Below are 15,025 nucleotides of genomic sequence, written 5' to 3' on the forward strand. Positions count from 1 at the left end.
GTAGTTTGTATACATGTTGAGTTGATATATTTTTTTAATTATGCATACAACTTGTTTTTATTGTTTATGTACTGTTTCTGATAGGTGATTTTTATTGGTTGATTCTACTGTATGTAAGAATGATAAATTCTTTCTATACAGAGTAATTAAAAATTGCATTACAATACTTCGGGGAATGATGTTAAATTTTAATATAAGCAAATAAATTCCAATGAGCACTGTATAGGAACGGTGTTCTCAAATCAAAGGTAATTAAATATTCTGCCCTAACTTCTGTTCCAAGCATAATATTTAGCCATATTGAAATTCTTGAGAATAAAATTAAGGGACAAATTTTATATATTTTTTGACATGAAAAAATGAAACCACAGATACAGTTTTGGGATCTGTTTTATACAATTTTTCATGTCAAAAAATAAATTAAAATAATTTTCTCCCTTAATTTGTACCAAGAATTTCAGTGCATCCAAATTTTATCCTTGGAGAAGAAATCAGGGGGAAATATTTTGAAAACTTGTAAAAAGGGTGTTTCTAGAAATATATTTATCTGTTACCTTTTTTTGTATTTATTAATATTCCCAATCAGTTCCCAAAGTATTGCTGTGCTATTTTCAATAATATGATAATGTTATATGTGATGTTAAATATGAATTGTATTTCAGGTACTGCAACTTGCTTATTCATACTACAGTGTTCTTCAGACTTTTAAAAATATAAATTAAAAAAAGTTTTGCTTATTAAATAAATAAAAATTTATGCTGTTAGAACTTTAAAAAAAAATGTTGTGTATTGTACCAAGTTCATTCAACAACCCACTTTTTATGTAAAATTCAAAACAGCCCACTCCTTAACACACTTGAATGATATGAAATACATAAATACTTGAAGAAAATAACTTTTTAACTCTATGTAAGCATGTGCTCAAGATTTAAAATATTATACATATTATATTATCAAATAACACAGCCAGTCTATCAAATAATTATTATAAAATAATATTAATTCCACCAGATACAGTTCATAAAATATAAGAACATTTATCTATTTGTCTGAAGTACATACAGAGCATCAGCTCCATTATCAGCAGACTTATTTATAAAATGCATACCATTAAAATATGAAAATTAAAAATAGTACATTTAAAATTATATATAGTCAAAAACTATTAAAAATGTCAGCATGTACATACTGACATTGTACCATGGTTGATAATTGGATGTTTTTAAATATAACAATAGTCTAAACATACTGACATTACATATGTGTAATAAGTTATATATATATATAGTACGTAAATAATACATAATTATTATATGTACTCGTATAAGTTATATAATGTATATATAAAACCTGTACATAGGATATATCTGAGCATATAACTCAACTTTAAAATTTCAGAACTAAGATTATAATTTAACAATAATGAAAAACTTATTTGCAACTAAAATTAATAAAATTTTGTAATTTTCTATATTAATTTATTTAAGTATGAATTATAACACAAATTATCAGGTTACTATAAAGAGAAGTAGGAGAAAATGTATAATATTAATGATACATTTTTATATCATCTTTAGTATTATTATTTATTTCTAATGATTAATCTGTTTACTTATGTTTCATTGTATAGCTGTCTAATTCTATTAGACAATTATGCTGGATAAAGCATAAAGTACCAGATAAGATAGCGGATCTTAAATGAGGCATATTTTAGTATTTATTCTGATTGCATCCAAGCCCAGAGTTGGATGGAATGCATTATGCCAGTATTGTAGTAGGAGAAGGCTTTCATACTAACAGTCTCATTACTAGCACTATCTTTGTAATGGTAGTTGTACTATTTATCTGAAATGCAATCCTAAGTATGTTTTTAATCAAAAGGACAAATGTTTGCAATATTTGTAAAAGGACCAATGTTTTTAAATATAATATTAATACTGGTAGTACATCACATGCTTACATATACCTTATCCATACTTTATCTACTCAAAGTTAGGACTGTCATTTTATTATTTTGCAAGTCATGAAGAAAATTTCACTAACACTGCATTTAGATTTTGACTTTTGTATTGTTTTTATTTTTGAAAAATGTGCACCATTTACTTTAAATGAAGAATTATAGTTTATAACTTTAAACATTTTTATTTTACATTAGATTAAATAAATAATTAAAAAACATAAAGAATGTATAAATATATGATATTAAAATTGCCATCTCCATGGCAGAGTGGTTGGGTCCTGGGTTCAAATCCTAAACAGGCATGGTATTTCTCATTCCTACAAAATTCCATCTCATATCCCATGTGCAAGCTTCAAGTTTATGTGGCAATATCATCCAGAAAAAAACTTATTTTCAATGCCAGAAGCTCCATATTAGACTAAATAATAATATGAACAAGTGTGAACAAAAACTATCTTGAAACTGTTCTTTGTAGTAATATTTGGAATGTTGATTAGTTTAATGCTCGTTTGTGATAATTTTTACTGATATGTGTGAACCTTAATGTTTACTATGTGTATATATATTCTAAAACTTCATACTGTGAAGTGGGCTGGGCTTGAGACCTTGCTGCTGCTTTTCTTGTTATGTCATGAAGTGGTATGGTGAATGTATTTATCAATAAAATTTTCATTATGATTTAAATTTGGCTTATATGATTTATTTACCACCTTATTACCATCTCTATAAAATTCTCTTCAGAATTAACTTGACTTATATAATAAATCATCTTTTATAGCAGGATTTATGAGCTGTCTAATACCATTTTTTTTTCTATAAAGGGTAAGTAGAAGAGAATACCTGATTGTTCTACATAAGCACTCCCATTAATTTTCTTCTATTCTCCCTTACTAAACACATAAAATACCCACACATAAAAATACATTATATATATTGACTGAGTTGTTAGTATAGGGCTAGCAAGCTGATTTATAAATCAGATGATCTTAGGTTTGATGCTTGTCAAAGTTTAAATTTTTTCTCCTCAAACATTTCACTTTCCCTCATTAAAACAAGTAAAGCATTCTCAAAAGTATTACTTGGATATTAATTTGCCACATTAAAGCAAAACAAAAAATATATATTAAGCACCTTTTATTAGTACCCAATCTTATCATTAATAAAAAAACAATTTAAGTACATTTGTTAACAATGTTGAAAATAAAAATTAACTTCTGCAATTATGGATGTACTTAAAAATAAATAAATAAACTAGTTTCATTAAATAACACTGGTCAACATGACTTTTTTTCATGAGTACCAATAGTTGTACTTAATGCAGTTTGTTTATCCTGTTTTCAAATCTGTATTCAAAATTTCTCTATCACCCACAGTTCTTTTGTTATTTTAATATTTTAAAAGGTTTTTTCGTTCATTTGTCCATTGTCAAGAGCATTGTAAATATGATGAAATCAAATGAGCTAACTCAAAGGGGAGCATTGCTACTGTTGTGCAGGTTCAAATGTGTATAGACATGTACAAATGTGGTGTAGTGTAGCACACATTCCTCAGAACATTGCCAGTCGTGAGATAGTAGTGAACGAGTAAACACGTCATGGTGAGTGCTTTGTGTATCTGAATTATTGTTTATTACATATTTACAACTTTATTTCTTTTAATTAGTTGTTAGTTACAAAATGCCTAGAATTTGTTTAAATCATCCTAACAATTTTTGTTATGTATTGGTGAAGTGAGCTCAAGTCTCAAAGGCGAAACCTTATTCCATTAGTAAAAACGTGTTATGAACTTTATTTTGGGTGTAAAGTCAGGGACCAAACAAGGGCCTGGGCCCTACATATCTGTTGTTTATCTTGTTTTAGGCTTCTCACTGCATAGTAAACTGGCACACACCACGTGCCATTTGCTATCCCTATGATTTGGAGAGAACCCAGAGATTACTCTATTGACTGTTATTTCTGCTTAACAAACATTAAGGGATTACATCAAAATCAAAACATACAGTGGTATACCCTAACTTGTAATCTGCAATGAGATCAGTTCCACACTGCGAAGAATTACCCATACCAAAGCCTCCAGACCATCTGACATTAGATGAAAAGAGTTCAGAGTCTGACAGAAGTAAGGAAGAAAAAGAAATAAATTCTGGTGTACAACTTTTGAACAAAGCAGTTCATCTGAGCCTCATTTACTGACTCAATAAAATCTTAACGATCTCATACAAGATTTAAAGTTATCCAAAAAAAAGTCTGAAATGAATAAAAGTCTTGGTTCCTGACTAAAAGGATGGATCTTCTTCAAAAGAATACAAAGATATTTACTTATCGTAATCGTCATTTTGAATTTAAAGTCTATTTTTCTGAAGAGAATCACTTAGTGTTTTTTAATGACATTTCTTCTCTTACGGAGACACTTTGTAATGAACATAACCCAACAGAATAGCGTTTGTTCATTGATTCCTCTAAAGTTAGTTTAAAAGCTGTAATTCTGTATAATAGCAATAAATTCCCATCAGTACCTGTGGCTCACTCTGCTAGTATGAAAGAAACATATGAAAACTTTAAATTTATATTGGAAAAGCTTCAATATGTAGTGTATGAATGGAATATTTGTGATGATTTGAAGGAAATTGCACTTATTCTTGGTTTGCAGCTTGGTTACACAAAGTACTGTTGTTTTTTGTGTGAGTAAGGATAGAAAAAACCATTTCATTAGAAAGGAATGGCTTAAACACGAATCACTTATTCCTAAACAGAAAAATGTGAAACATGACCCATTGTGTAATCCTAAAAATGTTTATCTACCTTCATTACACATCAAACTAGAATTAATGAAGAAGAGTTTCATCAAGGACATGAACAATTCTCCTCGTTTCATGTACTTAAAACAGAAGTTTCCAAAAATTAGTTATAAAAAAATTAAAGAAGGAATATTTGGGGGTCCACAAATACGATCACTAATGCATGATGAAAAGTTTGAGGAACTATTGAATCCACTGGAGAAAGTGGCTTGGAAAGCATTCAAAAATGTTAGTCAGAGTTTTTTGGAAAATTGAAAGGTGGAAAATTACTGTGATATTGTCAACAATCTTACATCTTATAAAAATTGGGTTGCATTATGTCCTTAAATGTACACTTCCTGCACTTGCACCAAGATTTCTGAAATCCTTGGCGCAGTGAGCGATGAGCACAGGGAACACTTTCATCATAAGATTTCAGCAATAGAAAAGAAGTATCAAGGCAAATGGAATCCTAATATTCTGGCTGATTATTATTGGATCATCAAGAGGGATGCTCCACAGGCGAAATATAGCAGAAAATCGTCATTTCTTACTTTCTAGGTGAGTGAAATGTTTGAATATTGTGTAGTTAAAACACTGAATCCCCTTCACGAGTGTAGTGAGAATCAAACTGTTAAACACATCACAGAGGTTTGCGCTAGGACAACTTATGAAGGGACTCCTGAAGATTTCCTGCTGACAACTCCAGAATCAGTAGCTTATATTAATTTGTTTGTAATTTTTGACTGTAATTTGTGTTGTGTCTTGGTGCCATATTCTAAATAAATAAATACCAATTGAACATCTCTACCATCTGATCAACAGTTTTTTGTAGTGATGTAATAAAATTATCATTTATTTAATTTACTGGTTATTTTATGGTTCTTCTATGACATTTTTGGGAGTGATACGTATATTATGTCATGCTGCCTACAGTTTTTACAGTTAAGGTGCTTAGTAAATGTTCTTTAACGTATTTCTTCAGATCATATACAGCTAAAGTTAATCACAGGATTAAGATAAAAAGAATGATAAATTATTCATGAAAACTGATGCAATTTTTGTGAAAATAATACAAACATATGCTACATATACAACATTATCAAACACATTACCATTCATTCATAAATGGGTAAAAAAATAAATAACTGGGAGTAAGTGATAATAAATGTTTCTGATTAATCTTTTTCATGGTTAAATACTGCAATAATGGTTAAAAGTAATCCAAGTTACAAGGGAGCATTTATTATGATATGATTATTGCCACAAAAAAAAAACAAAACAATTTCTTACATACATTTTCATTCCTCATAAGGTATCATGAAAACAAGAGGATTTAAAAATACTGTTACATATTCGTGGCTTGATCTGGAAATTGAGAAATGAAGAATTTAACATGTTTACATAATTACAATTTATTAGTTTAAACACATTGGCTTGTCTGGCATTTCTCCCACCACCACCCCATTCATCTGTGCCGCAAACGGCTACTGAGCCTTGAAACAGTTGTCAAAGTGCCCAAGACCTAGACAGTCAAACATCATGTGTTCGATCAACTGGACCTCCCCACATCCCCACAGACACACAGCTCATCAGCTGCCAGGCTGAACCAAAACAAATATTGGTTCAAATTCATGTGGTTGGAGAGCACTTGGGCTCCCGTTGCCCTTAAAAACAAACTAGGGGCCTACCATCCCCCCAAGTCCAGTATAAATCTATACAAGGGATACCCTTAGTCGTGGTATGCCATTCTTGCTGCCATGCTTCCATTGCGAGGCTGTAAAGCCTCTTCTGCAGGCGGGAGATGATGAGCAACTGTTCAAAATTTAGAACCCATGCATTGCGATCACTGTTCCGGTCCAGAAGAGGTCCGGCTCAAAACCGCATTACAAATACCTCGGCTACACTACATCTTCGCAATTTCCAACTTTCACCAACTTGAACTTTCACCACTAAATCGATTGGCTGAGCCTTTCCCAATATGGTGGTAGTCTCATGGGAGGTTGTTTTAAACACACCAGTGCATACAATTAAGGCTCTGTGTTGGGAACTCCTTAAATATTGAATAAGGACTTGATTTCTTTCCAACCTATGCACCCAAACAGAAGCAGCATAAGAGGTCATATTTTCGAAGATATACCGGTACACCATGTACAAATGACGGCCCGATAGCCCGTAATCCTTCCAAGCAATCCTTCTAAGCTTGTGAATCACAGAGACTGCATCTGCCACTATTTACATAATGTGGTTGCTAAAGAGTAACTTTTCATCAAACAAAACACCTAGGTACTTATGAACTGTAAGTCGGCTAATTATAAAGACTTTATACTTAATGTGGGGGCTACGACTGTACGATAATTTGTTTACACCCTTGAGAAGCATGCACTTCGTCTTGGGCAGAGAAATCTTTAAATTTTGCATATCCATCCAGCTCTCTGTGGTTGACAAGGCCACCCGCGCCCAGTAGCTGTGGTCATGAATTACCACGAACTAACAGAAGATAGTCATCGGCGAAAGCCTGGGCCGTGACCTCTTCTGAGAATGTCAATCCCAGAAATCCGTCAAATAACAAGTTCCACAGCAAGGGACCGAGAGCGGAACCCTGCGGGCTTCCCCTGGTGACGGATTTTTCCACAGCTAGGTGCGCATCTTTAAACAGAGCCGTACAGTTAGACAAATAATCACATACTACGGCCTGCAGGGGTACGGAAACATTGTGGGGTTCCAACTCATACAGAACAGAACTCCAACATAAGGAAGAAAATGCTGCCTCTATGTGAATAAAAATTGCCAAAACATATTTACAGTCGGCGTTTTTCAACTGGGCAAGAGCATTTAAGATGCAATCCTCGGTGCCAATCTCTTTCATGAAGACGTACTGGCCTCGATTTAGAAAACAGTTCATATCGATGTTTTTCAAGAGCCGTTCCACAACTTTCCGGCAGTTGCTTTCCAGCAACTTACCGAAAACCGGCAAGAGGCTTATGGGTCGATAACCATCGACCTCACTAGGATCCTTTCCTGATTTTAAGAGCACCCTTACCAAACCCACCTTCCAGCAAGCCGGAAATCAGCCTCAGCTATGGTACCCTGTGAACAGCCTGCAAAGCGGCTCTCTTATGACAGCCAGCAGATGATAGAAAATATTCGGGTCAAGTTGGTAAATCCCCGATGACTTTCTCAGTGCCATTCGAGAAATCAGTCGGTCTATATCTACGGGATCCACAGCCCGGATGCCAGGGAATGATGTCTCACCCGCACTGATGCCAACTTCTGCTTCACCCTCCGGATCATCTGGAAACAGAGTGAGTATCCAGGAACGCCTAGTAGGTCGCCACAGACGTTAAAGTGTGGTCTCAACCATCATATCCGCATCGAACGCTGGATAGCACGTGCAATGGCTTTGGCCGGTAACATGACTTCGCGAGTTGCCTGCAACTCGCGCATGGACTCTTGCCAAAACTTGAGTTTGGCTTTCTTGAAAGAATGAACGTACTCACTGCGGGCGTGCCGGTAGATCCGCAGACCCACTAATAGACGGCTCCCCGTAAGCGGAGGTCATGACAGCTCCAGGCACTCGTAGAACAGCGGACTGGCTACTATCCAAGGGTCCGTTCATTGGCCTAGGCCACGGAAGGACCCTACTGCATCGTCATGATGGCCCGGCTGAGTTGTTCAGTTAATTCCACCTCCTCCCCGTGCTCCCTGCGCTATTCCAACCCCTGTAAGGCAGCCTCACACTCGCACCGCAGCCTGTCCTGATCTAGAACCCTTAGGTTTTAGCGACCCGAATCTGGAGCTCTTAGACCGCCTCCGTAAGCGATCTCATAGGTTACAAGCCTATGATAACTCACTCTGGTCTAGGGCCAGACAACTACTTGTACTCCTAAGTAGATCTTTCGTCACCAAGGTGACGTCGACGTAACTTTCCTCCAATTCGGAAGAGAAAGTCGGCGGTTGTTTTACCTCATTAAGCAAGCAGAAGTTCCTGGCTTCTACAGACTGTCCGACACCAGTGCCTCTGAGGTTAGTGAGTAGTGAACCCCAGGCAGAAGACTTAGCGTTATCATTCAGAGCAACCAGCACTGGTTACCGGGAGACCGTCCAGGATCAGTTCCAATTTCGCCAGCAGGTCGTCGATACTCCATCCAAGCTAGTGCCCCACGAGATTGAATACTACCAACTCCGTGGAAGCCAACTACTCTATCCCCACCGTGTACGGCTTCTAGACCAAGAGGATCTCGAGGTCGTACTCCTCAAGGATACTCATGGCTTCAGTGGTGGCCGCCCGAGAATGATGCAGGTTTAACTGCCCAGGCACTAGCGTTCGATATGATGACTACCGTCTTCGAAAGCTTCTTCCAATTCAGGCGTCGCCATACGCCGTATTATTCGCGATCTTCGCCCGGGCTATTTCGTGCGATCTGCACTGCTTGCAACTTTCCCGTGACCGGTATCAAAGCCTTTCCCCAAGGCGCAATGACCACACATCTCCGACTGTGCTCTACAGCGGAGAGAGTTGCGACCAAAGCCTTGCCATTTAAAGCACTGGGGTACTTATGTATGGTTGACAACCCTGCAAGAGATTTACCCAAGGAAGAGCTGACTTCCAGCCACCAAGACCTGCCGGATCTTTGGCATGGTCTCAATTATCCAGTGGCTCTTCGGGCGTCTCTTTCCGCCCCAACTGTCGGACCACCCTGATCCCGTAGAGGGAGTCCTCGACAGCCATATCCAACACAGAATTTTGGTTGTGTATGGCCCTGAGGATTTCGGGCTTCTCTACCCTCATTGCCCTCGGCAAATCCTAGACCAATATTTGTGGCCTCCGCTCGGCCAGCAACTGAGCCTTTAGCCCGTTCTTCTTAAGGACGTGAGCCTCCAGCAGCCGCTTCGCCTGCTGCTCATTTACCTCCAGCACGGCGCCATTATCCCTTGTTTTCATGACCCTTGACATCTGGAACTTTTCTCTCCTCGGATCCAGGACCTTTTTTAGGGTTAGCTCCGTCATTGCTGACGAAGCCCCGGACCAGGTGTGACCACCTTGATAGTAGCCTTCTTAATTTTGGTAGTCGGAGCGTGGATTGGCAGCGGTGGACTATACCGCTTAGGCCCAGGGGCGGCAGTTATCGTGGCAAAGGAAATAGGCTTCTTGATCTTTTCCTAAACCCGTTTAATAGTTTTATGATGTTCGCCAAGTGCTTCACTCGTCACCGGCTTGAAACCTCTGACTCCGTCCACCACCTGGTCAACCTTGCCCGACAACCTTGACACAACTGTATCAAGGGCCCTGTAGGTGCCCTAGAGGCTTTCACGGTTTAAAGCCTACTCAGCAACTATCAAAGTATAGTTTGATGGTATACGAGTATTCATATAGGTAAGAATCGACTATCTGTCGAGCCTCCACCGAAATTCGAGACTCCTACTTTGAGGAGAATTTAGTCCATGCGGAACGCATCTCCTCAATCCTCCCCAAACCATTAGCCCCAGAGCCAGAACTCCGTATAGAAGGCTTCGCCCCAGAGACCTCCGGCTTAGGGCGGACCACCACATCACTGTCCTTTACCACCCTTGACTTTGTGAGGAGGCGCCCTTCGAATTGGTTGCGCTCCCCAAAGCCTCGCTCTACCTGCACGGTTCCAACTACCGTTTTCCCCGCACATCTCGACGCAGAGGTTTCGGCAGGATTTTAGTGTAATCCGCCGGTGCACAAGGTCGCTCCACTACCCTCGTGGACACCTCTGAGACCTCCTTTGCAGAGACCGGGGTCTTGGCGGAGACCTGCCGACCTTCTCGTCTGGAAGAGGTCACCGGCTACCAGGATTTTGGTTGGCCAAACCGACCAATTCGTCCAAGCAACCTCCTCCGAATTGCTTCATAGTAGCTTTAAGGGAAATAGCACCGACTAAAACGCCAGGCACTACGTTTTCAGTCTGAATGAAACTATCACCTATCTCAAGATCTGGTGAGCGTTCACAATCTCTTTCCCGAGCAAGGCCGTTCTTTCTCACACAACCCGCTCGGAAGTCAGAAGCTGAAAGCTCCTAAGTCAGACCACCGACGAAGTTGGAGCGAATCGCTTCCCGAACCTCCCGGAGGATCTACAAAAATTCTTTGGTCTCAGGAACCTATGAAATGGGAACACGATTTAACAAAGGAAACGTCCTTATTTAGGCGACAATGGCACTACTGCAACACACTATGCTGCTGCGTAGCCCAAACTCCACAGCAGTACAGGTTAACTGACAGCCATTGATCGTTGTCAACCCCGACGACGTGAACGTAGGCACTCTGTACTTGTAGAAAGCAAATTATTGCTACAAGTTTTAGAGCACGGGGCCGAGAAGCGATCTTAGTTTAAAAACATAACTAAAATAGGACAAATCAATAATAAAAATGACAATAATAATCAAAATAATAATGATAATAACCCAGGTGGTATGGATCCGTCGGCCAGACAGCGTATACCAAGGCTGAGGGTTAATTGCGGAACGAGGAACATAGTGAGCCTTATTAATGAGATTCTTGAAGAAAAAGTAAGATTAGTACCCTCCATAACTGAGCTCCATGAGTAGTGTACATCGGTGCGATTACGGCAGTCAAAGCGAATGGCCAGCGAATCATCGCTCCTGCAATACGTTAAGAGTCCCCAGGGGAGGAGAGACTGTGTAGGAAAGTCGATAAGCTGAGTAAAGAGATTGTTATTTTGTCCAGTTTCTTAACGATTGATGGTACTGTCATGTCGGCTGTGGCGGTATCGGCAGAGTAACTTGCGCCGGGAACAAGCTCACTTGTTCCGTACCAATCAAAAGGAGCTGTATAAGCGGTTGCAGGTTTCACCTCAGCAACAACCTCAGGCGAACGCGTCCCCTACTAGTGAGGAGGTCTTGGGTTATTGGGGCCCGCTTTGTCGTGTTCCTCACAGCATAACAGTGGGGCAAGGTGGATTAGTGAGGAACGAAAACGAGTTGATAGAGTCCAGACAATGGTAGATCATTTAATCACTGTAGAAGATGTACAGGAGGCGGTTAGGAAAACCCATAATTGGAAGGCGCCTGGGATTGATGGAGTGCATAACTTTTGGTACAAGCGCTTCTCTTCTGTTCATAGGTGTCTTGCAGAATTTTACTCTGCCATCTTGCGAGATGCAAGTCTAATGCCAACCTTTTTCACCCAGGGGATGACCTATCTGATTCCGAAATCATCTACTGCGAAGGCAGACCCGTCCAAGTACAGACCTATTACCTGTCTCCCTACAATATATAAGCTTTTTACTTCTGTTCTCACTGCCAAAATCAATAAGCATCTTGAGAGGCATCAGATCTTAGCTGAGGAGCAGAAAGGGTGTCGTCAGGGTAGTAGGGGCTGCAAAGAGCAGCTAGTGATTGATAGCGTTATCTCTGTAACGGCAAAGAAGAGTCGGGGCAGCCTATATACTGGTTATATAGACTACAGGAAGGCCTTTGATTCGGTTCCGCACTCCTGGTTGATAGAGGTCTTACGCCTCTACAAAGTCGATCCCGTTGTCGTTGAGTGCCTAAGTGTCGTTATGGGTAAGTGGTGCACAAATCTTTTGTTGACTATTCCAGATAAGAACCCCATTAAGGTCGGAGTAACACAGATCAACCGAGGCATTTTTCAGGGCGATTCCTTGAGCGCTCTATGGTTTTGCTTAGCGTTGAACCCTCTGTCTTCCATCTTACAGAAGTCCAAGAAGGGTTTTGCTCTTGGACAGTACAGTTTTAGCCACCTCATGTATATGGATGATATTAAGCTTATTTCTGACACTGAAAAAGGGATCCGGCAACTTGTCAAATTAGTCGAGAGGTTCAGTGTCGTCATATGCATGAGTTTTGGTCTTGACAAGTGTAGGGTCAATGCTATGAAGAGAGGAAAATGGTCGCGGATTGAGGCGTGCGAAGTGCCGCAGATGGATGCTCCTGCACTCATGAATGCAATGCAGCATGGTGAGTCATATAAGTACTTTGGTTTCCTGCAGGATATTGGAATTAGTCATAGTCGAGCGAAAGAGGCCCTTACATCTGGCTTCAAGAGTAGAGTAAGAACCGTCATGAGTTCCCAGTTGAGTGGTTCTAATAAGGTAAAGGCCATTAACATATTTGCCGTTCCGTTGATTTCCTATAGCTTTGGCGTGATAAATTGGACGCGGACAGACCTTGAAGGGCTTAATAGAATGATGCGTGTATCGTTCACGCGACACCGCTCCCATCCCCCGCTCAGCTCCGTCGAGCGGTTTCACCTGTCCAGGAATAGAGGAGGAAGAGGCGTTGTGGATTTGCGGGAGGTTCATGCAAAACAACTGCTGAATCTCCGGAAATACTTCCTAGAGAAGAGCCAATCCAGCTTGCTCCACGGGGTTATAGTAAAAAGTGACAGTAGTAGTCTAACCCCACTGCGCCTCAGTGATGAGAGATTTCAGCACCTTGAGGAACCTTCTCCGAGATCAGTGTGATGGATAGGTGGCGTTCGAGGGAGTTGCATGGGAGGTACTATGCGGCGCTTATGGATGAAGCGGTTGATCGTGATGCGTCTGTGGCCTGGTTGGAGTATGCCGAGTTGTTTGCTGAGACGGAGGGCCTTGTATTTGCTATACAGGATAGGGTCGTCAGCACACTCAGCTACAGAAAGCATGTCGTCAAGGATCCTGCTGTAACCATTGACCTGTGCCGTCTTTGTGGATCGACCAACGAGTCCATCGAACATGTCGTTAGCGAGTGTCAGTTTTTAGCTCCAATGGAATATACAGTCCGACATAACAACGTGACGAAGATACTTCATCAGAGACTCGCTTTGGACCTGGGTCTCCTTGCCGTTTCAGTTCCGTATTTTAAGTATGCTCCTCAGCCTGTATAAGAGGACGTTCAGTATAAACTGTACTACGATCGTACTGTTCTGACGGACAGGACAGTGGAGCATAATAGGCCAGACATCGTTCTGAACAAGAAGCAGGAAAAGATCACCTTCCTGATTGATGTCACAATCCCATTGTCCACCAACATAGTGAAGAGGTACACGGAAAAATGAGTGAAGTATAGGAATCTTGCAGAACAAGTCAGGGAGATTTGGAACCAGGAAAGCGTAACGGTGATCCCGGTGGTTTTGTGTGCGATGGGAGAGATTCCACGTTCTCTGCATGGTTCATTAAGATCCGTTGGAGCACCAGCAAATCTGTTCCGACCAATGCAGAAGGCTGTGTTGCTGGATACATGCCGCTTGGTCCGTCGGTACATCACAAGCTCGAGCGATAAGATAACGCCTGTTGTTGAAGGGCCACCTGATCGTCATCACATGGAGCTGCGGATGGGGGACAATGGCCGTTAACAGCTGGCAGTTCATAAATTTTTATATTTGGTATTTTGTCTTTCATTCATATATTTCACCCATAGTATTCAATAGTTCATGTTATCATATGCAATGCATGTCAGAACAATAATTACAGCTCCTGCGCCTTGCCTTTGGGCCAGCCAGGATGCTTTTTACTGGGCTTGCCCAAGAGAATAATAATAATAATAATCGGAGCCCTTACTGCTGCGTGCGAGCCCTGGATGTCGGTATCGAGTCAGGCAGTACCTGACTCCCCGGCCCGGGTTAAATTTGTGGGAAGCAGGCAGGGTCAATGATCCGGGGCAGGCCCAACCGTCTGTCCACCCGCACCTTGCGACATATTGACTGACGACTAGATTTTTTTGGAATAATCTACTTCCACATTATCTCTGGCAGAGGGTCAACTTAAAAAACCTTGTCTTGGAGAACCTTTGGCTTCAGACCCAAAGCATAGGACGAGTTTCAAGGCTAGCTATATGGAAGGGTTGGATTGAAATAAGTTTTGACCAAAATTTTAGTAACCAGTACCGGTTGAAGTGATGGAGATTTAGCAAGGATCAGTCTCTTTGTTCTATCACGTGGAATTACTGAAGTTGCAGGAGAGTCAGTTAAAGATGTTAGATAAACGAATACCGGTTTGTTTTTGTCAAAACTGTAAATGATTTACAGTCCTTTTGGTTGGTTACTTAAGGCTATAAGTATCGGCGTTATGGATGTTGAGGATTCGTCGCATGGTACTTTAAATACCTCCAAAGGAGTGGTCATAAGCAGAGACCTGTTGAACTGCATAGAGGAGGAAATTGTAGGGAAACTGTGTGAGCAAGGAGTTGTAGTGTGTTGATGGTTGAGTACACGATGCGACAGGGAAGAGCTACTCTCTGCAACACACATCCTCATCCTTAATAAGCCGAAATGTCCTGAAAAGATAAGGGCAGGTTTTTACA

Source organism: Lycorma delicatula, chromosome 12, assembly GCF_047948215.1.
Source record: "Lycorma delicatula isolate Av1 chromosome 12, ASM4794821v1, whole genome shotgun sequence".
Taxonomy (NCBI): domain Eukaryota; kingdom Metazoa; phylum Arthropoda; class Insecta; order Hemiptera; family Fulgoridae; genus Lycorma; species Lycorma delicatula.